The 25,482-nt window shown below is 39.0% G+C and overlaps 1 protein-coding gene across 4 annotated transcripts in view; it reads left to right on the top strand.

The window, feature by feature from the left end:
- Nucleotides 1–22,830: 22,830 nt before the first annotated feature.
- Nucleotides 22,831–25,482, top strand: part of OSBPL8 (oxysterol binding protein like 8) — a 166,859-nt gene continuing 164,207 nt past the window's right edge. For 2 of the 4 annotated variants that reach the window (XM_032296219.1, XM_032296197.1), the window contains exon 1: nt 22,864–23,238. The gene's annotated coding sequence lies outside the window, so the exon portion shown is untranslated. Of the gene's footprint in view, nt 23,239–25,482 lie in introns of all 4 variants that reach the window. The other 2 variants (XM_032296193.1, XM_032296210.1) reach the window with 2 other exon arrangements.

The following is a 25,482-nucleotide window of genomic DNA, read 5'->3' as shown; positions in this document are numbered from 1 at the left end:
TTTTTTTTTTTTTTTTTTTTTTTTTTAGACAGGGTTTCACTCTATCACCCAGGCTGTAACACAGTGCTGCAACCAAGGCTCACTTTAGCCTTAGGCTAAAGCAATCCGTAGGACTCCCAAGACACTGGGATTGCAGGTATAAGCCACCACACCTGGCTTCTGGGATAGTTTATTCCATTATTGTTAGACTGGCAAGATTTAAATTTGTTTCTTTCTTCTGCTAGACCTAGGTTCTCATTAAACAACTACTTTTGGTTACAGTTACCTGTTAAAAAATGTATTACTGTCCTATCATTAATGGGGCTTAGGCAATGATAGCTGCTCACACATCTTAACTCTTCTCTGAATTCAGACCCAATTGATAGGAAGCCAAAAAGATAAAATATCAACTTCTAGGCTTGGCGCGGTGGCTCATTACTGTAAACCCAGCACTTTGGAAGGCCAAGTGTTGCTTGAGTCCAGGAGTTCAAGATCAGCCTAGCATAGGGAAACAGCCATCTCTACAAATTTTCTTTAAAAATTAGCCAGGCATGTGGCATGTCTGTAGTCCCAGCTACTTACTTGTGAGGCTGAGGTGGGAAGATCACTTGAGCCCAGGAGGTAGAGGCTGCAGTGAGTAGTGATATTATGCCATTGCACTCCAGCCTGGGTGACAAAGTGAGACTTTGTTTCAAAAAAACTTCTTAAGATAAAGCTGATTGGATAGTATGAGTTCAATGTATTATAATATGCAGCCACAACCAGGTTTTTCAATATTTCTTTTTTTTTTTTTTTCCTTGCGACAGAGTCTCACTCTGTCACCCACGCTGGAATGCAGTGGCATGCCGTCAGCTCACTGCAACCTCCACCTCCCAGGTTCAAGCAATTCTTCTGCCTCAGCCTCCTGAGTAGCTAGGATTACAGGCACCTGCCATCACGCCCAGCTAATTTTTGTATTTTTGGTAGAGACCAGATTTCACCGTGTTGGCCAGGCTGGTCAAATACTTCTTAAGTCCAAATGGCTGATGACTCAACATAGGAGAATTTGAGTCTGCAAGATGGATAGACTTATGTATAATCACAGTTTCATGCTTGGTGAGGTCAACAGTAGAAAGAATGAGTTAGGCCTCAGGCCTGTTCTAGAAGACAAGCATAGGCACTGATCCATGTGTTTTCAGTTTATGACATACGTTGAGGAACTGAGCAGAATATAACTTCTTGTGGGTGGGAAGATTTGAAAAAGATGGCAAGAAAGGACTTGGGTTTTATGTTTTTCTCCCCAAATCACCAATTAAATACAATACTCCTTCCACTTGGGGAAACTGGCAGAAACAAAAATGAAATTTCCTCTTGACTCTATAGCTCTGAAAGAAACGTATTTCTATTTTAAGAACCAGGTAGGAAAACTGTGAGGCAGAGAAAGGGTTCCTTTTAATATAAACAAATAAATTATTGTTGTTATGGTCTGAATGTTTATGTCCCTCAAAATTGATATGTTGAACTCCTCACCTCCAAAATTATGATATTAGGAGGCAGGGCATTTGGGAGACAATTATGGGGCTACTGCCCTCATTAGATTATGAGGCTACTGCCCTCATTTATAAGATTACTGCAGGCTGGGCATGGTGGCTCATGCCTGTAATCCCAGCACTTTGGGAGGCCAGGGCAGGCGGATCACAAGGTCAGGAGACTGAGACCATCCTGGCCAACATGGTGAAACAGCATCTCTACTAAAATACAAAAAATTAGCTGGGTGTGGTGGTGTGCACCTGTAGTCCCAGTTACTTAGGAGGCTGAGGCAAGGGAATCGCTTGAACCCAGGAGGCCGAGATTACAGTGAGCAGAGATGGTGCTACTGCACTCCAGTTTGGTGACAGAGCAATACTCCATCTCAAAAAAAATAAAATAAATTAAAAACAATAAGATTACTGCCATTATATAATAGGCCTGAGAGAAAATCCTCAGCCCTTCCACTATGTGAAGTTAGAATGAGAAGACAGCTGTCTATGAGGAAGTAGACCCTTCCTCATAGATAGAGTCTATGAGGAAGGGTCTGCTACCAGACACCGCGTCTGCCAGTATCTTATCTTTGACTCTTAGCCTCCAGAGCTTTGAAAAATAAATCTCTGTTGTTTATAAGCCACTCACACTGTGGTATTTTGTTATAGCAGCATGAATAGACTAAGATACTTGTGATATTCTTTAAAGATTTTATATTCTGAAGTTACTTTTTTTTTTTTTTTTTTTGAGAAGTAGTCTCACTCTGTCGCCCAGGCTGGAGTGCAGTGGCGCAATCTGGGCTCACTGCAACCTCCACCTCCCGAGTTCAAGCAATTCTCCTGCCTCAGCCTCCCAAGCATCTAGGACTACAGGCGCAGGCAGCCATGCCCAGCTGATTTCTCCTGTATTTTAGTAGAGACAGGGTTTCACTGTGTTGCCCAGTCTGGTCTCCAACTCCTGAGCTCAGGCAATCCACCCACCTTGGCCTCCCAAAGTGCTAGAATTACAGGCATGAGCCACTAAGTCTTGTATAAGAAATATGGCTTTTATGATATACTAAAAATCAATCAATTAGTACAAAAATTAAAAGTATCAACAAGAAGTCACATATGCTAACATTTTTAGAGATAATTTTTCCTAACTTTTCCTCCCTATTTTTTACTGGTAATAAAGTTTTCATAATTATTTTACTCATAATAAACTGATCCATAAGAAACATTCAATAGTAAATCATGTACAAATACTAAGCACATACTATATGTAAAATACTTTGCCAAACAACAGGAACAGACATTTCAAAAATCAGTCCTGATCTTACAGTCTAGGAAAAAAAAAACCAGATTTCAAAAAATACATTTATAATATGGTGTGTTAAGCTATTCAGAGTACAATGAATGGACTATGACAAATTACCTAGTTCATATCCATTTTCTGCTTCTTCCTTAGTAACATAAATCCAATTCAAATTTGGATGACAATGTAAACTTAAAAATCCTGTCTCTCTTCCAGCTAAGAGTGATTATATAGGTATCACATTTCTTTTTAAAAGAGATAGAAGCAGAAATCTGCCAGGGGTTTTGGAATAAGTTGTGTCAATTAAAGTTTCTTGATATAGGCACTATCCTCCCTTTTATATTAAAAAAATTTGGGGTGTAAGAACACTTAACATGAAATCTGCTCTCTCTCCTTTTGCTTTTCTTTTCTTTTTTTTTTTTTTTTGAGACAGAGTCTCACCCTGTTGCCCAGGCTGGAATGTAGTAGCATGACCTTGGCTCACTGCAACCACTGCTTCTTGGGTTTAAGCAATTCTCCTCCCGGAATGTCCTAAGTAGCTGGGACTACAGGCACATGCCACCACGCCGGGCTAATTTTTGTGCTTTTGGTACAGATGGGGTTTCATCATGTTGGCCAGGCTGGTCTTGAACTCCTGACCTCGTGATCCACCCTCCTCGGCCTCCCAAAATGCTGGGATTACAGGAGTGAACCACTGCGCCCAGTTGATCTACTCTCTTAATAAATTTTTAAGAAAATAATACATTGCTGAAATTGTACAATGTTGCACAGCAAATCTCTAGAGCTTATTTACCTTGCTTCAGTGAAACTTTATGCCCATTAATTAGTAACTGTCCATTTCCTCCTTCCCCCAGCCCTTGGAAACTACCATTTCACTCACTGATTCTATGAATTATTATTTTAGATCTCTCATATAAGTGGAACCATGCAGTATTTGTCTTTCTGTGGCTGGCTTATTTCACTTAGCATGATGTCCTCAAGGTTTATCCATGTTGTCTCGTATTGCAGAAATTCTTTTTAAAGGCTAAATAGCATTCTATTGTATGTATTGGCCCACTTTCTTTAACCATTCATCTGTCAATGAACATTGAGTTTATTTCCACATTTTGGTTATTATGAACATTGTTGCAATGAAAATAGGAGTGCTATTGTCTCTTTAAGATCTTGGTTCCAATTCTTTTGGACAAAGACCTAGAAGGGAGATTGTTGGATAAATGGTAGTTCTACCTTTAGTTTTTTGAGGAACTTCCACACTGTTGTTTATTTTGCTTTTGTTGTCTGTGCATTTGGTGTTGTGTCCATACGAAATATCACTGCTAAGACCAAAGTCATTAAGTTTTTACCCTGTTTTCTTTTGGGAGTTTCACTATTTTGAGTCTGATGTTTTAAATCTATTTTTATTTTTATTTTTTTAAAAGACAGGGTCTTTCTGTGTTGCCCAGGCTGATTTTGAATTCTCGAGCTCAAGTGATCTTCCTGGTATAGCCTCCCAAGTAGGTGAGATCATAGACACCACCACTTAGGCCACATTTTGAGTTTGCTTTCTGGATGGTGTTAGATAAGTGTCCAATTTCATTCTTTTCGTATAGATACCCAGTTTTCCCAGCACCATGTGTTTAGGAGAATATCTATTCCCCATTGTGTTATCTTGGCACCCTGTCAAAGATCTGTTGACTGGGCCAGGTACAGTGGCTGATGCCAGTAATTCCAGCATTTTGGAAAGCCAAGGAGGGAGGATCACTTGAGGCCAGGAGTTTAAAATCAGCCTGAGCAACAGAGTGAGACCCCCATCTTCACAAAAAAATTTAAAAATTAGCTGGACCTGGTGGCGCATGCCTGTAGTTATAGCTACTGGGAAGGCTGAGGCAGAAGAATCCTTGAACTCAGGAGTTCAAGGCTGCAGTGAACCATGATTGTGCCACTGTACTCCAGCCTGAGCAAAAGAGTAAGACTCTGTCTCTAAAACAAAATTAAAAATAGGCCAGGTGCAGTGGCTCATGCCTGAAATCCCAACACTTTGGGAGGACGAGTTGGGCAGATCGCTTGAGGTCAGTAACTTGAGACCAGCCTGGCCACCATAGTGGAACCATGTCTTTACTAAAAATACAAAAATTAACTCTGCATGGTGGCATGCACCTGTAATCCCAGCTACTTGGGAGACTGAGGCAGGAGAATCACTTGAGCCCCAGGAAGCAGAGGTTTCAGTGAGCCAAGATTATGCCACTGCACTTCACCCTGCATGACACAGTGAAACTCCATCTCAAAGAAAATTAATTAATTAAAAATAAATAAAGTTCTGTTGACTGTATCTGTGTGAATTTATTTTGAGGCTTTCTATCCTGTCCCATTGGTTTATGTTTGTCTTTATGCCAGTACCTAAAGTGTTAATTACAGTAGCTTTGTAATATATTTTGAAATCAGGAAATGTAGCATCTTCAGTTTTGTTCTTTCTCAAGATTGATTTGGCTATTTGTGGTCTTTTACAACTCCATATGAATTTTAGAATTATTTCTTCTATTTTTATAAAAAATGCCACTGAGATTTTGATAGGAATTCAATGAGTCTGTAGACCATTTTGGGAAGAATGAACATTTTATATAATATTAAGTCTTCCAATTCATGAACACAGGATGTCTTTCCATTTAACTGTCTTTGTGTAACTTTTTTCATCAATGTTTTGTAGTTTTCAGATTCATCTCCTTAGTAGGTTGTTCCTATGTATTTTATTATTTTTGGTGCTATTGTAAATGGGATTGTTTTTCTAATTTCCTTTTCAGATAGTTTATTGTTAGTGTATAGAAATACAATTGATCCTTGTTGATTTTGTATTCTACAATTTCACTGAATTTGTTTACTTGCTCTAACCTTTTTTAATTTTTGAATTAAAAATTTTTTTCTTTGTGAGGTAGTTGCCAGCTTTATTTACCACCAACTAAATCAACATTGTGCTCTGTTACTTAAACTTACATTAATATAAATATATAATAATATTTCTTGGCCTATATGCCACTATTTCCATTAATATTCAGAAAGAACAACACATCAATATAGTAACATACTACAACCTTCTCTCAGCAAGCATTTACGTTTACTGTTTCAGGCTCTTTGTAGGTACTGGGTAAACAAACATGATTAAGACATGTTCCCTGACCTCAAAGTGGACAAATTATCTGGATATTTTCTTTTGAAATGTGCTGACACTGTTGCTACACCAGAGTCATGGTCATAATTGTGTTCTAACCTTTTTTAAAGGAAGTCTTTGGGTTTTCTATATATAAGAGTATGTCATCTGCAACCAGGGACAATTTTACTTCTTGTTTCTAATTTTAAGCCTTATATGTCATTTTCCTTTTTTTTTTTTTTTTTTTTGAGATGGAGTCTTTCGTTGTCGTCCAGGCTGGAGTGCAGTGGTATGATCCTGGCTCTGGCAACCTCCGCCTCCTGGGTTCAAGCAATTCTCCTGCCTCAGCCTCCCAAGTATCCTGTCACCGCACCCAGCTAATTTTTGTATTTTTAATAGAGATGGAGTTTCAGTATGTTGGCCAGGCTGGTCTTGAACTCCTGACCTCAGCTGATCCACCGGCCTCAGCCTCCCAAAATACTGGCATTACAGGCGTGAGCCATTGCACCCACCCTATATTTCATTTTCTTGCCTAGCTATTCTGGCTAGAATCTCCAGTACTATGTTGAATAAAAGTGGCAAGAATTGGCACCCTTGTCTCATTTATCTTAGAGGAAAAACTTTCAATTTTTTTACTAGGGTGTGATGTTAGCTGTGGGCTTTGCATTTATATTTTTATCATGTTAAGGTCATTTTTCTCTATTACCATGTGTTGGGAATGTATATCAACAAGGAGTTTTTATCGGGTTGAATTTTGTGAATGCTTATGTATCAATTGAGAGAATCATGTGACGATTATTTTGTATTCTGCTAATATGCTGTATCTGATTAGTTGATTTCATACATTGAAATTTTTGCATCTCAGGCATAAATCACACTTGGTCATGGTGTATGATCTTTTTAATACACTGTTGGATTTGCTTTGCAAGTATTTGTTGAAAATGTTTACATCAATATTCTTCAGGAATATTGACCTGTAGTTTTCTTGTGGTATCTTTGTCTGTCTTTGGTATCAGCATAAAGTTGACCTCATGAGTTTAGTGCTTTCCCACTTCTTTAATTTTTCTGAAGAAGTCAAGAAGGATTGGCAATCATTTGTCTTTAAAGTAGAGTTCACCAGGGAAGCCTGGTCCTGGGCTTTTTAGGCAAGTTTTTGATTGCTGAATCAATCTCATACTAGCTATTGGTCAGTTTGGGCATTCTATTTCTTCCTTATTTCAGTATTGGTAGGTTGTATAGTAATTTATCCATTTTTTCCAGGTTATCTAGTTTGTTGGCATATAATTTTTCATAGTAGTCTCTTATGATCTTTTGTACTTCTGTGGTATCAGTTGTAATGTCTATTCTTTTATTTATGATTTTACTTATTTGACTTTTCTTTTTCTTATTCTAGCTAAGAGGTTGTTAATTTTAATTATCTTTTCAAAACACCAACTCTTATGTGTGCTGATTTTTTTCTATTTTCTATGTCATTTATTACTAGTCTACTGTTTGTTATTTTCTTCTTTCTGCTAATTTTGAGCTTACTTTGTTCTTTTTCTACTTCCTCAAGGTATAAATTTAGGTTATTTGAAATCTTTCTTATTTTTTAATGCACCTGTTTATCACTATGACCTTAGTACTGCTTTTGCTGCAGCCCATAAGTTTTGATATGTTGTATTTTTGTTTGTCTAGAGGAGTTTTCTAATTAAACTTTTGATATCTCCTTTGACCAAGCGGTTGTTCAGAAGTGTGTTAATTTCCATGTGTTCATGAATTTTCCAAATTCCTTCTGCTATTGATCTCTATTTTCATTATATTCAGAAAAGATACTTGGTATGATTTCAATCTTCTTCTTCTTCTTTTTTTTTTTTTTTATTTTTTGAGGCACATCTCACTGTCACCCAGACTGGAGTGCAGTGGCACGATCTTGGCTCACTGCAACCTCCACCTCCTGGGTTCAAGTGATTCTTGTGCTTTAGCCTCCCCAGTAGCTGGGACTACAGGTGCTTCCCACACCTGGAAGACAGGAAAAAGTGGGAAAGTTTGGAATGTCCTAGAGACTTGTTGAATGGCTTTGGCCAAAATGCTGATAGTGATATGCACAATAAAGTCCAGGCTGAGGTGGTCTCAGATGGAGATGAGGAACTTTTTGGGAACTGAAGTAAAGGTCCCTCTTGCTATGCAAACAGACTGGTGGCATTTTTCCCTGCCCTAGAGGTCTGTGGAACTTTGAACTTGAGAGGGATGATTTAGGGTATCTGATGGAAGAAATTTCTGAGTAACAAAGCATTCAAGAGCTGATCTGGGTGCTGTTAAAAACATTCAGTTTTATGCATTCACAAAGATATGGTTTGGAATTAGAACTTGTGTTTAAAAGGGACGCAGAACATAAAAGTTTGGAAAATTTACAGCCTAATGATGCAAAATAAAAAAAAGATCCATTTTTCTGAGGAAAAATTCAGTCCAGCTACAGAAATTTACATAAGTGAAGAGGAACCAAATGTTAATTGCCATGACAATAGGGAAAATGTCTCCAGGGCATGTCAGAGGTCGTCACAGCAGCCCCCCCCACCCACAGGGTTAGTGGCCTAGGAGGAAAAAATGGTCTTGTGGCCTGAACCCAGAGGCTTGCTGCTTTGTGCAGTCTTGGGACTTGGTGCCCTGCATCCCAACGATGGCTAAAAGGGGCCAATGTACAGCTCAGGCCATTGTTTCAAAGGTTGTAAGCCACCAGCCTTGGTGGCTTGCACTTGGCATTTGTCCTGTGGGTGCACAAAAGTCAAGAATTAAGGTTTGGGAACCTCCACCTAGATTTCAGAGGATGTGTGGAAATGCACAGATGTTCAGGCAGAGGTGTGTTGCAGGGTCACAGACCTCATGGAGAACCTCTGCTAGGGCAGTGTGGAAGGGAAATGTGGGGTGAGAGCCCCCACATAGAGTGCCCATTGGGGCAATTCCTAGTGGAGCTCTGAGAAGAGAGCCACTGTCCACCAATAGCTTGCACTGTGTGTCTGGAAAAGCCACAGACACTCAATGCCATCCTGTGAAAGCAGCCAGGAAGGGGATTGTGCCTTGCAAAGCCACAGGGCAGAGTTACGCAAAGCCTTAGGAGCCCACCTCTTGCATCAGCTTGCCCTGGATGTGAGACATGGAGTCAAAGGAGATCATTTTGGAACTTTCAGGTTTAGTGACTGCCCTATTGGATTTCAGAGTTGCATGGGGCCTGTAGCACCTTAGTTTTGGCCAATTTCTCCCATTGGGAATGGGTATATTTACCCAATGCCTGTACTTCCATTGTATCTAGGAAGTAACTAACTTGCTCTTGATTTTACAGGTTCATGGGTAGAAGGGACTTGCCTTGTCTCAGATAAGACTTTGGACTGTGGACTTTTGAGTTAATGCTGAAATGAGTTAAGACATTGTGGTTGGAAAGACATGATTAGTTTTAAAATGTGAGGACATGAAATTTGGGAGAAGCCAGGGTGGAATTATATGGTTTGGCTGTATCCGTACCCAAATCTAATCTCAAATTGTAGCCCCCATAATTCCCACATCTTGGGAGGGACCTGGTGAGAGGTAACTGAATCATGGGGGTTTGTCATTCCTGTGCTGTTCTTGTGATAGTGAATAAGTCTTACGAGACCTGATTTTTGTTTGTTTGTTTGGCGACAGGGTCTTGCTCTGTTGCCCAGGCTAGGATGGAATGGCACGATCTCGGTTCACTGCAACCTCTACCTCCTGGATTCAAGCAATTCTCCTGCCTCAGCCTCTCAAGTAGCTGGGATTACAGGTGTGTGTCACCACAACCAGCTAATTTTTGTATTTTTAGTAGAGACGGGGTTTCACTGTGTTGGCCAGGCTGGTTGGTCTCAAACTCCTGACCTCAGGTGATCTGCCCAAAGTGCTGGGATTATAGGCATGAGACACCATGCCTGGCCAATCTGGTGGTTTTATAAAGGGGAGTTCCCCTGCACATGCTCTCTCTGTTGTCTGCCACCATGGAAGATGTGACTTTGCTCCTTCTTAGCTTTCCACCATGATTGTGAGGCCTCCCCAGCCATGTGGAACTGTCAATTAAACCTCTTTCCTTTATAAATTACCCTGTCTCGGGTATGTCTTTAACAGCAGTGTAAGAACAGACTAATAGACATCCCATGCAATCTCCTATAGGATTTGGCCTCTATTTACTTCTTCAACTTAATTTCCAGCTATGCCAGTTTCACTCACTATAGTATATATTTCAGTTTCTAGCATAACCTGATGCTCAGAAGATGACTAATAACTATTGAAAAATTAATGCATAGAGATTGAGTTAAGTTTTACATATTTTTCAGGTGAAATGTCTTACTGGAGATTATAATAATTTGTGATTATATATGTGACTATGTTCTTCAGGAAACAGAACAAGGCTAGAGAGATCTGTTTGAGAGATTAACAAGAATTAGAACATAAAATGTATACTCTTCTCTCCTCCCTTTTTTGGGAAAGAGATGTAGAGTGAAAAGAGACGACTGAGTATGGAATTGTGGGGCAATTAAAGAAATTGTAAACTTGCAAAGGAGACTGATAAGTCAGAAAGATAGGAAGAAAACCAAGAGGATATACAACTCAAAAACTAAAGGAGGTAATTTTTGCCCAAAAGCAAGCCAAGAGACAAAGAAGCTGCCAATTGGTAAGGGCTGCCAAAGGGAAAAGGCTATGTGGATCTAGTGCTAAGGTAATCTTTGAGCCATGGGTAAGATGTATAAGGAAAGCAAATCAGTAGGCAAAGAGAGGCTTTGAAGAATAACCAGCTGGGCTGGTGCCCTGGCAGCCTCCCATGCTGGAATGTGCCAGTCTCATGTTGATGGTGATTCAGAAGCTACATCTGGGCTCAGTGGGAAATAGTGATTTTCTTTTTAAAATAACCTTTTATTATTATAAAACTAGCATATGCATGTAGAAAGCACCAAACTACACATAAGCAAAGTAGGAAAACAAAAACAACCATATTCCCCTTTCCAGAGATTAACAGTTCACTATATATATTTCCAGTCATTATGTATCCCTATATATGCATATAAATATATAAATGTATTTACCAAAATGATACCACAGTCAGCGTGTAGTTTTGTAACCTATTTAATTTTTAAAATTAACAATCTTTACCTTTCCAAATCAATACATTTTGTATCCTATCTAAAACCCAAATTCAAATTTTTCCATTAGTCTCCAAAATATCTTTACTTTGAAAATTAGTAACTAAAAGCAAATAATTATTATTTACTTTTCCTTTCCAGTAGGAATCATATTTCAGGGTAACCAAATAATTTCAGGTAATAAAGGCAAGCTCTAGGTTACTGAAGAAAGTCAGAATGTAGAAGGAATAATATATTTATAATTATTTTACAATTCTTACTGAAATTTTTGACTCATGTCAGAGTTTTCAACAGGTGTTAAACCACAATGTTTACGTTTGAACGAAACTGGACATCTGTATAGTAACAAAGCAATGCCATACAAATGACTTCCAGTCATAGTTTATAGTGGAGGGATGAGCGTGTCATCATATTCAATTCGCTTGTCAGTCTAAATATCAATAATTGTGTATTAACCAAATAAAATGAAAGGTACTATATAAAAATATATAACCTATAAGTATTCTATCCCCAAGTCTTTAAGTTGAATTCTCCCAAAGTCTTTACATCTATGTGTTTCAAAGGAAGATTTCAAAAAGCCATTTTTACACCCAAAATCATAGATAAGATGTTCCGGGTTGCTAAGCAACACTGTGAAGGCAAAAGAATAATAATAAGGATGTGTGCATTACTGCATCATTCTTAGAGGTAAGTTTTGTTTTTGTTTTTTATTTTTAGAGCCAGTCCCCTCTTGTTCTGTTGCCCGGGCTGGAATGCTATGGCACAATCACAGTTCATTGTAGCCTCGAACTCCTGGACTCAAGTGATTCTCCAGCCTCAACCTCCCAAGTAGCTAGGAATTACAGGTATGTGCCACCACACTTGGCTAATTTTTTGATTTTTTGTAGAGACAGGATCTCGCTATGTTCCCCAGGCTGGTTTTGAACTTTTGACCTCAAGTGATCCTCCTGCCTCAGGCTCTCAAACTGCTGGGATTATAGGCATGAGACACAGTGCCTATTAAGTTTTATTTACTGTAAGTTGTTATACTAAGAAATAAGTGTGGCAAGCGGAAACTGGCTTAGAATGCTAACTCCATGTATGGAGGTCTGACTGGAGATTTACTTGAATGGAAAACATAACTGAAATTTAAGCGTTTCCTGGTTGTTAAGAAAGTGGCTTTCATTTTTATATCACATGAAAGATCCTGATATTTACATAGTAGGGGTTGTATAGATTATTACACAAATCTGCATAATGGCCTGAAGTTGTGCCTGCCCATGTATCATTTATAAATCTCAGAAACATACCAGTTGCTACAAAAGCCTTGGTAACAATGAAAGAACGGTAGAGCGTATGGTCCGTGTGTAACTTTCCTCCAATTAAGTGTAGTGAAAATGCAGTTAGTAATATTGTGTAGAATATAATATTCCTAAAAGGTAGTAACCATAATAGTTTATATTTCTTGAGTTCTCTAATTCTTTTAATATTATAAAAGAGGTTTTTGTTTTTTTTAACTCCCCTTTACAGATGACTTTACAGATGACAGCATTCGTAGTAAATGACAAAGCTAGGATTAGAACTGAGATCTGTCTGACTTTGATGTTAGAGCTCAACCACACTGCACTATACTGCTTCAGTGAATCAAATCTGTACTACAAACTTTGTAATATTGGTTGAAATGTATGTTGAGGTTTTCTGTGGACCCAGTCGTAATACTAACTTACAACAATTTCTGGGCTATCACTGCTAATCCAATGGACATATATATGTATGAAATCAAAGTACTTAGTTCTTATCGAGTATTAGCACTGAAGAAATAAAATATTAACAGAATATTTCAATTATTTTTTTAAACACAGTCACTGCTATTCTAGGCAAAGCCTAATTTTTTTTTTTTTTTTAGACAGAGTCTTACTCTGTTGCCCAGGCTGGAGTGCAATGGCACCATCTTAGTTCACTGCAACCTCTGCCTCCTGGTTTCAAGTGATTCTCCTGCCTCAGCCTCCCAAGTAGCTGGAATTACAGGCACCCGCTACCATGCCCGGCTAATTTTTGTATTTTTAGTAGAGACAGGCTGGTCTCAAACTCCTGACCTCAGGTCATCTGCCTGCCTCGGCCTCCCAAAGTGCTGAGATTACAAGCATAAGCCACAACACCCAGCCCTAAATTTTTATTTGAGTTTTTTTTTTTTTTTTTGCTACTTTTTAGGAATTTGACAGTTGTGCATTTGGAATCTGTTCAAATTCTATTTGTAGCTGAATCATGTGAATGCCTATGCCAAGGAGATCAGTACATCTGCTTCTTAGCATCTCTAGAGTAATCTCTATTTGCAGAATGCTTTATATAAATTTGAACATGTTAGCATGTTCAATCAGATTTATTTACCACCAGTCTTATGATGTTAGGCCTTTCATAGTGGTTTAATAGATGTTTGGAGCAAATACCAGCTAGGCAGCATGGCTTGCTTTTGCTTCGAATACATTTACGAAAAATAATCACAGATATGAAAAGAAGGAAACGATTACTGTATTTTGTTAAGGGTAGAAAATAACAAGTAGTAGTTGTAGAGTACTTTCCCATGGAATTGACCGACAGTATAAAAAAGAAAGTGACATACTCTGAAAGTTTTTTTTTTTTTTTTTTTTTTTTAATCTAAGGCAGGAACCCAGTTACATTTTAGAATGTCTTTAGGAAATGAGACATTAAAAAAACCAAAAACTATAATCATGTACTATTATCACACTTAAGACAATTAACAATAATTCCTTAATATCCTGTAATATCTAGTTGGTATTAAAATTTTCCTGATTGATTGTTTTGTTATGTCTTTTTGTAAGTTTTTTGAGTCAGAATCTGATAAAGGTAAAGGTCCACATATTGTACTTGGTTGATATATAGGATGAGTCTATTATAAATCTCTAACAGTGCCCATCCTTTTACTCTCTTGCCTTTATTTGTTGCATGAAGGTCATTTTTCTCTGAAATATTCCCCGCCCTCAGTTCAGATAATTGTATTCATTTGGTATACTAATTTAGCAACTTAAGGAAGGGGTGGAGGGATAGGACACAAAGAATGTCAGGTCTAAGTCTATTTTCTGACTGCAGAAGGAAGTGGGGACTAAGTAACAGTGTGGGGCCACAGTTGGTGGCCATGTCTGAAAATGAGTTGACATTCAAAGATAAAATCTTAAATAAAGATGTATCAATTCCAGCCCATTACCAGGATATTACAGGGATTAAGGGTTAAAGGAAACAAGGGAATGAGACTGGGAGTCTGGTCTCAGCTGAGCATGCAAGAATACCAGACAAAATTAAGGCTCCTGTAGAACTGGACTGGAAACAATGAGGGGAGAATATCAACAGGGCCTAGAACAGAGGAATGAACCTGACAGGAATGTAGTGGACAGATGCAATTTTTATAGAGGGTAGGCAACTTCCTTTTCCACCATATCACTTCTGGCTAACAGTATTCTGTAGAGGTAAAAAACACTAAATACCTGGGAGATCTGGCAAAAGACATCTAGGTAGTACCTGTGGCTGGGATGAGTGAGTATATGGTTGCTACCTAATAATGCTGTAAGCAAATGTGGCACCTTCACTCCCAGGACAGCAACAATGAATTTTGAAATACTGTTGGTTTATAGGGTAAGGACTCTTGCTAGCTTTATACTCATTTCAGGAAAGAGGTAGAACAACATACAGATACTTGATAATTATTTTTTTGTAAATGAGTATAGGACCCAGTACAAACTGATAACTTATTAAATTGAAAGAATTAATATACAACCTGGTTTATAAAAATTTAATTACTGTGACTTCTCAGGAATTTCATAGACTTGTATAAATACAGGTTGGACAAAGCAGCTGGAATAATCTTGTAATTAACTAGTAACCTAGTAGTATTTAGGAATACTAATAATATATAAACTCTTACATATATTAAGAGATATAAATAACAGTCATTTGGACAGTCTTCAATGAAATTATAGATTTGGTTTTATCAAGAAAATATTCTATGGTGTGGTGGCTCACACCTGTAATCCTAGTGACTCAGGAGGCTGAGGAGGGAGATCACTTGAACCCAGGAGTTTGAGACTGCAGTGCATATCACTGCACTTCAGCCTGGCTGACAGAGTGAGATTCTGTTTCTATAACAAAAATAAAGTAGTATATAAGTAAATATACGTTGAATAATCTCATGTGGTTGAGGAAAAAAGAGTCAAGCTCTTGTTAAAAAAAAGTAAGGTATAATTTATTTGCAATATAGTTACTGCTTTGGAAATCTAAGGGATTATGTGTTTCATGCTTCCCATGTTTAAATATTTATGATAAACTTAAAAAATATACTCTCCTAAAATTGAAATGAAAAACACATTTACAATTACAAATTTGTAGTCTAAACAGCAATCAGAAATAAATGGGTTCTTCTTTTTATTAGAATTTATTTGAGTTTAAGATGTCCTCTGAATTGAGTTAAAACTCAGGAGTCAATCCTTACACCTGGGCACAAATTTCTAGCTATTTCCAGAGATGCTGTTAAAAGTCATAGCATGCACCTAATTTTGAATAGGCAATGTGGGTGGAAAGAGTAGGCAGAGCTTTTCAATAAGACTTAATAGTCTTTAACCTGTGAATACATAATTACATAATTTGTTATGATGAACTTTCATTTATAGACTCCTGTGGAGGGAATCATTAATACTTCATAGTTAAGTGAAAATAGTACATAATTCTGCTTTTTATTACTCTAAATCATAATCTCCTAAATATATGCTACTTTCTTAGTCTAATTATATAATATATCATCTTCACTGGTACATTATGTAAATTTGAAATAAGAATGTCATTGTGAAGAAAAACACTTAAAATGGTGTTATTTAAAAAGATAATACCAATAATATATTTACACAATTTGCCTCTATGGATGAGAAAAGAAGAAATGCATTATGTTTTTGCTTTTAAAGATACGTATCAGATGGAGATAAAAGTTAGTAAAATGCTTGGTTTAATGAGGTCTGTTTAATAGTAGGCATAAAATGCAAATTTGATTGGGCCTATTTCTAATGTTAGGTATGTGAATGATTATTTTTTTCTTTAAAAAATCTTATTAAAATTATTTTAACAATACTTATTGTTTGCATTGCCAATTTTATTTAGATTTAGGCAAATATCTACCACTCTTATTTTCAACTCTGACTTTCCATTTGGGTTCATTTTCTTCTCCTTTTTTCTGAGACAGGGTCTCTCCTTGTCACTCACGCTGGAGTATAATGGTACGATCATGTTTCACTGCAGCCTTAATCTCCCAGGCTCAAGCAATCTTCCTATCTCAGCCTCCTGGGTCAGGACCACAGGCACATGTCACCACGCCCAGCTAATTTATTTTTTAAATTTGCGTAGAGATAACATCTCAATATGTTGTCCAGGCTGGTCTCAAACTCCTGGGCTCATATGATCCTCCTGCCTCAGCCTCCCAAAGTGCTGGGATTTACAGGCATGAGCCACTGTGCCTGGCCTGGGATCATTTTCTTTCTGCCTGAAGAAATAAATTTCTTTAGACTTTCCTTGAGTGAGACTCTGATAGTAGCAAATTCTGCTTTTGCTTGCCAGAAAATACCTTTATTTTAGCCTTATTCTTGAAAGATTTTTTTCACTGGGAACTGAATTCTAGGTTGATAGTCATTTTATTTCAGTCCACTGAACGTATTATTCCACTGTCTTCTGGTTTTCACTGGTGCTGATGAAAAGTCATTTACCTGACACTTTGAAGATAACTATATTTTTTCTTTGTTGCTTTTGAGGTTTTCTTTTTTGTTTTTGGTGTTCTGCAGTTTCACTGTGATGTATCATAGTGTGGTTTTATTATTCTTTAACTTGCTTGAGATTTGAGAGGCTTCCTAAATCTGTGAGTTGGAGTATTTCATTGCTTATGGAGAGTTTACAATCATTACCTTGTCAAATATTGCCTATGGCCTACTGGCTCTTTCCTTTTCATATGAAGTCATAATTAGATTTTAAAGCTTCTTACAATGCCCTTCATGTCACTTAAAGTCTCTTTTACTTTTTCAATTTATGTTTTCTTTTTTTATTGTATTTGAGATAACTTCATCTCTATCTTCCATTTCATTGGTTTGTACATCTGCTGTATCAAATGAACTATTAAATTTGTCCACTGAGTTTCTAAACATTTACATTTTTCAATTCTTTCAGTTCTATTTGCTTGTTTCAAAATCTTCAGTCCTACTTGAGGTTTTTGTTCTCTGCACATATTTTCAAACTTGTCTTTTATTCCTTTTTTTTTTTTTCTTGAGACAAAGTCTCATTCTGTCACCCAGGCTGGAGTGCAGTGGTGCAATCTCAGCTCACTGTTACCTCTGCCTCCTGGGTCCAAGCGATTCTCCTGCCTCAGCCTCCTGAGTAGCCGGGACCACAGGCGCCTGCCACCACGCCCGGCTAATTTTTTTGTGTGTTTTTAGTAGAGGCGGGGTTTCACTGTGTTATCAGGATGGTCTCGATCTCCTGACCTCGTGATCCGCCCGCCTTGGCCTCCCAAAGTGCTGGAATTACAGGCGTGAGCCACTGCGCCCGGCTGTCTTTTATAGTTATTTACAGTTATTATATAGTTATTTACAGTCTGTGATTTTTTTTTTTTTTTTTTTGGGTGGAGTCTCACTCTGTCGCTTAGACTGGAGTGCAGTGTTGCTGTCTTGGTTCACTACAACCTCCGCCTCTTGGGTTCAAGCGAATCCTGCCTCAGCCTCCCTAATAGATGGGATTAGAGGTGCATGCTACCACACCTGGCTAATTTTTTGTATTTTAAGTAGAGATGGGGTTTCACCATGTTGACCAGGCTGGTCTTGAACTCCTGACCTCAAGTAATCCGCCTGTCTTGGCCTCCCAAAGTGCTGGGATTACAGGTTCGAGCCACTGCACCTGGCCCAGTCTGCGATTTGTAAATCCAGGATCTGAAGTCTTTTAGAGTTTGTTTATGCTGTCTTAAGTCTGTACTGTTTCTCACTAATGGTGTCTTATTCTGTGCTTGTTATTTTTTTTTTTTAAATGTGAGTTACTTATTTTCTTTAATATTGTATTTATAGTCATTCTTTATGGCTTAAGATGAAGGTGGGTTCCTTCACAGAGGATTGGCATTTACTTCTGCCAGGTGTCTGAGAGCATTATCAGTCAAAAATTCTTAATTACGGCTGGCACGGTGGCTCCCGCCTCTAATTTCAGCACTTGTTGAGAGGCTGAGTTGGGCAGATCACCTGAGGTCAGGAGACCAGCCTAGCCATCATGGTGAAACCCTGTCTCTACTAAAAATACAAAAATTAGCTGGGTGTGGTGGCATATGCCTGTAATTCCAGCTACTCAGGAGGCTGAGGCAGGAGAATCACTTGAACCTGGGAGGTGGAGGTTGCAGTAAGCCGAGATGACACCACTGCACTCCAAACTGGGCAACAGGGTGAGACTCCATGACAAAAAAAAAAAATCTTAATTATTAATTTGAGGTTTATGGGGATCACCCAGGTAATAAGAATTCAAGCTACGTTTTTGTGTGAGAATTGGATTGTGGTTCTCAATTCTCAGATATGATTTTGCTTTTCCCCTGTCTACTAGGTGTCAAGGTTTAAGATGGCTAATTGTCTTTGTAGACTCTGGGGAATGGTGCCTATGCTAGTAAGGGGCAAGTTTATTTCTAGTATATCCTTACACCAAATGAATAATCCTTGGAATTACAGGGTTTTTTTTGTGTGCGTGCGTGTATGTGTGTGTGTGTGTGTGTGTGTGTGTGCGCGCGCGTGTGTGTGCGTGTGCGCGCATAATGCAGGTCATGGGTTTTGTGTCTTTCTTACAAGGCCATGAAAACTATAGCTCCTAGTAATTAGGTTTAGCACATGCCCTTGAGATAAAGGTTGGCTGATTCTACTAAACTCTCTAGGTTCCTGCCTTTATTTAGTTTTTTGACTTAATAATTTCTTACCTTATTGTCAGTTAATCAGTATATTAAAGAAGATTTAAAAAATGTTTTTTCCAGGGATTTTGTTTCCAGTGTGACCAGTGTGACCATTGTGACCTAGTCCTTGATATTTCTAGAAACAGAATCCTATATTCTCTTTAAACTTTATTATCCAAATTTTCCTCAAGGGATATTTAAGACAAATAATACTCAACAGAAATATTTAAAATCAATATGCAAATATCTTACATGCAAATATTTTGCATGCAAATCTATAGATTTTATAAAGACTACTTCTTAACGTAAATTTTAGGTAGATGTTTACCAAACATCTGGTTGACTAGTTTGTAGAAGTTTATTATTCATTTTATTAAATAGACACTTAAATAATATTGTTCTATATAGTACATTTAGCCTTTGACTCACGAATTTGTTGGCTCAAATTCACTTTAGATGATTTTCAAGATTCTGCTATGTAACAAATGATCTCAAAAATATTTGTGATTTACAACAACAAATATTTTTGTTTTACTCTTGTTTCACATTAGTAGCTGTATGTCAGGAAATACAAGTCAGTTGCTGCAGTTCTGTACAGGGTGAGAGTTTCAGGTCTGCTCCATATACTTTCTTATTCTGAGATCTTATCTGGAACATACCTTTCTCATGGCAGGCAGCACAAGAGTAAGAAATTGATCTGAATTTTGCAATCAAATTTAAAGCTTCTGCTTTGATTTAGCATTTAACATCTGCTCACAAAGCCCTGGCTAACGCAAATCACATGACCAACAAGAATACAACTCTTCAAAGCTGTGTTGAACACCTTTTTTATGACTGAGGTTGCTCTTAATCTAAATTCTCTTCCAGAAAAAGGATTTTAGCCTAGAATCCTGATTTGTAATTGTCAGCAACATAAATGTCTAACGGAACAAACCAAATGGAAAAAAGAAAACAACCTCAAGTCACATTTCTGTCATTCTAGGTCAGGGTTGAAATATACTCTGTGGGAAAGGCTGTCAAGCCTGTCAGTGTTTAAACTAATTTGGAAAGAACTTTTCATTCTTAGAAATGTATAATTAATTAAGCATTAGGCAAAAGAGATGAATTCTCATTGGAGTTAAAATTGGAAGTTATAATAAAAAAGCTTTATTTCAAAATGTCATTCTTAAAATCATTTTAAGAGTGGCAAACTTGCAGGGGGTTGCTGGGAGTTACTGAATATTTTTCAGTTACAGTGCAGGATCACATATTAGTTTCTGTTTGTGTTATTACATTGAAAATCCTAGATTGAATTATCATTTCCTGGAATCACAATCAATATTAGATTTCAAAGAATCTAAAAAACTGATTTTTGAACTGTAGTGCATTAACATATTTTTGTGTTGCAATCAGCTAAGTATGTCAAAATCATTAGTAATACATGACAAGTAACTATATACTAGTGATAATCATAGAAGATTGTGAAAGATATACTTACATTTGTTTTGCAATATCTTCACTTCCGATTACTTGCATTCTGATTTTCTTTCTTTTTTTTTTGATTGGAGCTGAAAGGAGTTAAACCTAGGCAGTCAGTAATTTGCATAATCCTGAGTATATCATGGTTGTTTGTTTCAAATATGGTTGCCATCCACTGGAAAAAAAAAGGTTTAGAATCATTTCTTAAAGAGCATGTAGTCCTACCTTGATCAGAACTTGAAATGCAAAGAGTAATCTATCTAGTCATACAACTCATTAGCTAAGTCTGCATCCCAGGCTTCCTTGCTTCCAGTACATTGCTTTTTCCAACAAAATGATCAAATTTTCAAAAGCCAATATATGAAATTGGGGCTGAGGCAGAAGAGAGAATTTGCTACCTTTTTCTAATCTTTAGTCTCCAAAGTAAAAGAAAAGTACCAGGGAAATGTCCAGATGGTGTATTTTGCATGTTATCTATGCTCTAGGAACATTCTTTTTCAAATCTATTTGATTGCAACTCACAGTAAGAAATTGTTTAAATCACAACATAGGACATACTCTCACCTTCCACTATATTTGAAACAAAAAGGTTCATGAAGCAATTTTTGCCCTTACTAGATATTTTGCACTCTGATCTTTTATATTGTATTAAATTCTAGCTAATTTCATATAAAAATAAAACGGATTTTTGAGTTGTAGTTTGAAAAACATGCAACTCCAAAGTTATTAGCTTTGCTGAAATAATGTCACAGAATAATAAACTTCCTTCACGTTTATTTGTACTACAGTCTCTCAGGCTTCAGAACAGAACCTGGTAGAATCTTTTCCTCTTTGGAACACCAGTTCATGACAATATCTCAAGAGATTTAAGACTCATTGTTTCCCACGTTTACATCTGTGAATTCAAGATGTGTCTCAGGCCAGTCGCTGTGAGCCACCACTTTGGGAGGCCAAGGCGGGTGAATCATTTGAGGTCACGAGTTCAATACCAGCCTGGCCAACATGGTAAAATACCCTCTGTACTAAAAATACAAAAATGAGCTGGGCATGGTGGTGCAGCGCCTGCAATCCCAGCTCCTCGGGAGGCTGAGGCAGGACAATCGCTTGAGCCTGAAAGGCGGAAGTTATGATGGGCCGAGATGGCGCCACTGCAGTCTAATCTGGGCGACACAGTGGGATCCTGTCTCAAAAAAGAAAAAAAAAAAAAAGCAATGTGGCTTAAAGGTGCCTTACATATCAGTGGTAGGGCACAGTTTCATTGGTGGCCTTTGTTTACTTTCTTGGGTGACATACAACGGTAAGTCTATGATTTTTTAAGAGCTACTATAAAATATATTAATAATGATTATATAGGTAATACTCTATTGCTTATTAATTTCAATGTAACCAGCTTATCAGAATGCCTCTGACTTCTTGTCAAGAAAATGCAATGAGATGAGAATTGCTTAAGAAAAAATCCTTAGTTCTGGGCTACAAGGGAAAATGAGTTATGACCCCAGTTTAATTATTATAGAAAACTTTCTCATTTGCCTTCATTGTGATCAAGGTTTGAGTATGACCTTTCTCTAGTCTACCTCCCTTACTTCTGAATAGTTATTTCATTAGGTGGCTAGAGGGGTCTTCAGATCATGGCTAAAAAAAGCAAGCAAAAGGTTAAGTCCTAGAGTTAAGGCATTAGGAAAAAAGCTAAGGCATTAGAATAAAAACACACACACACACAAGGATTAGGCTTTATTTTAAAAATGGAACGAACTGCCAAATTCCTGTGTACCCGTTTAAACTGTCACCAACCTAACACACTGTAAAACTTAATGACTGTAAAACTGGCAGCAGGATTCTGAACATAACAAGGAACAAAAACAAGTTTGCTAGGCTGTTTTCATCCCAGCGTGATTGAAATACACCACTATTTCCTCAAAAAAACAAAAAAAACTCTCAAATGAGGAAAGCAGTAAATTAAATGCCACGGTTAATATGCTACTAGAAATAGGAACAAGTAGTTACTGAATGCTTCTCAGGCCAGAGTCTCTCCACCACGAAGCGTTCGTTTTTCTTTGTTTCGCTAACGCTTTCACCAAGCCAAAGGGCTGGGGAGGAGGCCTGACTGAGCCCCGCGCCCTACGGTGCAGTCTCCTCAGGTTAGGAAGGGCCCGGTACGACCGGTCCAGAAGGCCTAGCCGATCAATAGGCGCTGGGCCAACGGCGGTGGGTTCGCTTCCTGAGGCCGCACTTGGGTATGCGGAAAGGGACTGGCTGGTGATAACACCCCGGCGAAACAAGGTGGACAGTGGCTCCAAAGCGGTACGCTGCCGCCGGGCGGGGGAACCAACTCCACAGCCCCATCGGCTCACCGTCACGTGACGGGAAGAGGGCGTGGCCACAGCCAGCGAGCAGGGGGGCGGGGCCTTCGGGGGAGGGCGCTAGAATGTGAAGGATCTTGGCGGTTCTGGGTGCCCAGAAAGGCGGCGACGCGGCGGATGACAACATTAGGCCGCGACACGCTCCTGGCCAGGCGGCGGCTGTAGCGTTAGGTTTGGCCGCAGCAGTAGCCCCTGCCGGTAGCGAGCAGAGTGAGGGAAGGTGGGGGTCCGCCCTGGCCGGTGGGCCGCGGGGCCGAAAGTTCCCGCCCGGCTCGGGGGCCGAGCCAGCAGTGCTTCCGCGGCAGCTGGGCAGCGCCTTGCGTCCAGGCTCGCGCCCCAGCTGCCGCCGACTACAGCGGCCGAGAGAAGTTGGGGTCCGACTGGACGCGTACAGGGCCCGGGACCCTAGCGCCGCGGCGACCCCAGAGGAACCGGCTTCTTGCGTCCCGCCTCCCTGGAAGCTCCGCACTGGTGAGTGGTGCTCCATTCTTGAGGTGGGGGTGCTGGATCCGCACCCCTCAGGGCGACTGCGCACCCTTATTGCTACGTTCTGAGCTCGGGCTGTCAGAGACTCCTGGCCACTCGCGCCGAGGAGTTCTTCAGCTCCTTTGTCCTCTTTTGGAGTAGGGGTTTGGAAAGGCTGGCGGGGTGGAGTGTTTTGGGGCCCACAGTAGGTGCATCTGCAGCCTTACAAAGCCGAGGCAGAGGAACAGGGAGTGGGAGGCTGTAGGAGCATTTCGACCGCCGCGGGTGTCTGTCCCTCCTGAAGTTTGACAGGTCGATGGCAGGGTCTCGTTGGGAGCCCCCGCGCCCAGGAGAGCTGGCGCTTTGTCGCTCGGTGCGGTTGAGGCGAGGCTCCTTTTTTCCTGTGACAGCACCAGAGGAGGCTGTGCCGCGCACCGCAGACCGCACCCGCCTTTGCAGAGCCAAGCGACACGGTGTTGTTCCTCTAAGCTTCAGTTCTCCCAGCCTTCTTGTAACGTAGGAGGAAAGGCAAGCCTTTGCTGTGCTTTTAAATTTAATGTTTGTTTCTAAGCCCTCTCTCAAGAGTGGAATTAGGTTCCAAGGAGCTTCACATGGAGCATGCTTTAGGTTCATTGAGCCACCCACTCAAGACTGGTTGAGGCGAAGCAACAGTATATGCAGATTTTCCATTCACAAAAGTCATTTAATACTCTTCTTTATGCGAGACATGTGCGTTGCAGAACGTAACCTAATTTCATTTTATTTAAATGCTTTCTAAAATAATAGGTAACTTGGACTCTACGTAAACAGATGAGTAAACTCTGGTAATGTTAAGCATATGTGCGTTAAATAAAAAAATGTAATGATGTTTTTGCCTTTCTGCTGCTAGAAGACTTAAATGACGTCTGAGTAGTAATACAGTGTCTTCTGCATGGCAGTTAAGTTTTTCCCCAAATTAGCGCTGCTTTTGAAATAATCATTTAAAACAGTTTTGCCTCCCTTAGTATCTAGAGAGAGCAAGAATTGTGGAGAATAGAGGGTGAATTGATTGTTAGATTTTGCCAGTTTCCTAGGGTTTCATCTCAACTTGATCATGCTAAGAGGTTATGATCAGTGTCTATGCTTGCCAGAACCTGTTTTGCAGTGAAATTATTAAGATCATGCTAGTTTAATAAAACAGAAAAGGAAGAGTCAGGCCATGCAATTTAATATGTCCTTTATAAAAGTACAACTAATTTCAAATGTTTGTTACCTTTTCTTTTTTAGTATTAACCATGTATGGAGTGACTGTAATATGCCTGCTCAAAGGGCTGGGAAAGGGAATAGATGAAACTTAAGCTACCTTTAGGTCTTTAATTATGAAGATTAAGTTATTGCATTCACATTCCATGTCAACCGTTTGAGCAGCAATACTGTGTACACAGGTGCTTAGAAATGTCTGTTTAATTAAAAATGGTCCTGGTTTATTTCTCTTTGAATCATAATAGTTATTGAATCACTGATCTGTGGAAAGATGCTACTATATTTTTCAGTTAGAATGTTATTGCATTTTAGAGGCAGTCAAATATGTTTTTTTATAACACATTCAGGGTACTTATACATTTGGCAATATTCAGTTCCTTTTGAAAGCCTTAAAATACAGTTTGGAGATAAATTTACAATTGTGTGTAATGAAGTTATGTTTTAATTTGCTTTAAGAAAAATGATAGTATCAATTTGTAAAATATGGATTACAAAAAGATTTTTTTTTTTTTTTGAGACAGAGTTTCACTCTTGTTGTCTAGGCTGGAGTGCAGTGGTGCAACTTGGCTCACTGCAGCCTCTGCCTCCTGAGTTCAAGAGATTCTTATGCTTCAGCCTCCTGAGTAACTGGGATTACAGGTACGGACCACCATGCCTGGCTAATTTTTGTATTTTTAGTAGAACGGAGTTTCACCACGTTCGCCAGGCTGGTCTCAAACTCCCGGCCTCAAGTGATCCCGCCCGCCTCAGCCCCTCAGTGTGCTGGGATTACAAGTGTGAGCCGCTGCACCTGGTGGATCTTTTAAAGTATGAATTGCGGATTTATTTATTTATTTATTAAGAGACAGAGTCTTGCTCTGTTGCCCCAGGCTGGAGTGCGGCGTGATCTCAGCTACCTGCAACCTCCACCTCCTGAGCTCAAGCCATTTTTTCTTCTCAGCCTCCCTAGTAGCTGGGATTACAGGCATCTGCTATCACGCCTGGCTAATTTTTGTTTTTTAATAGAGA

The sequence above is a fragment of the Sapajus apella genome, unplaced genomic scaffold (genome assembly GCF_009761245.1).
Source record: "Sapajus apella isolate SASKATOON/1434 unplaced genomic scaffold, GSC_monkey_1.0 scaffold2, whole genome shotgun sequence".
NCBI lineage: Eukaryota > Metazoa > Chordata > Mammalia > Primates > Cebidae > Sapajus > Sapajus apella.
The sequence above is the reverse complement of the archived record's forward strand: the minus strand, read 5'-3'. Positions and strand labels throughout refer to the sequence as shown.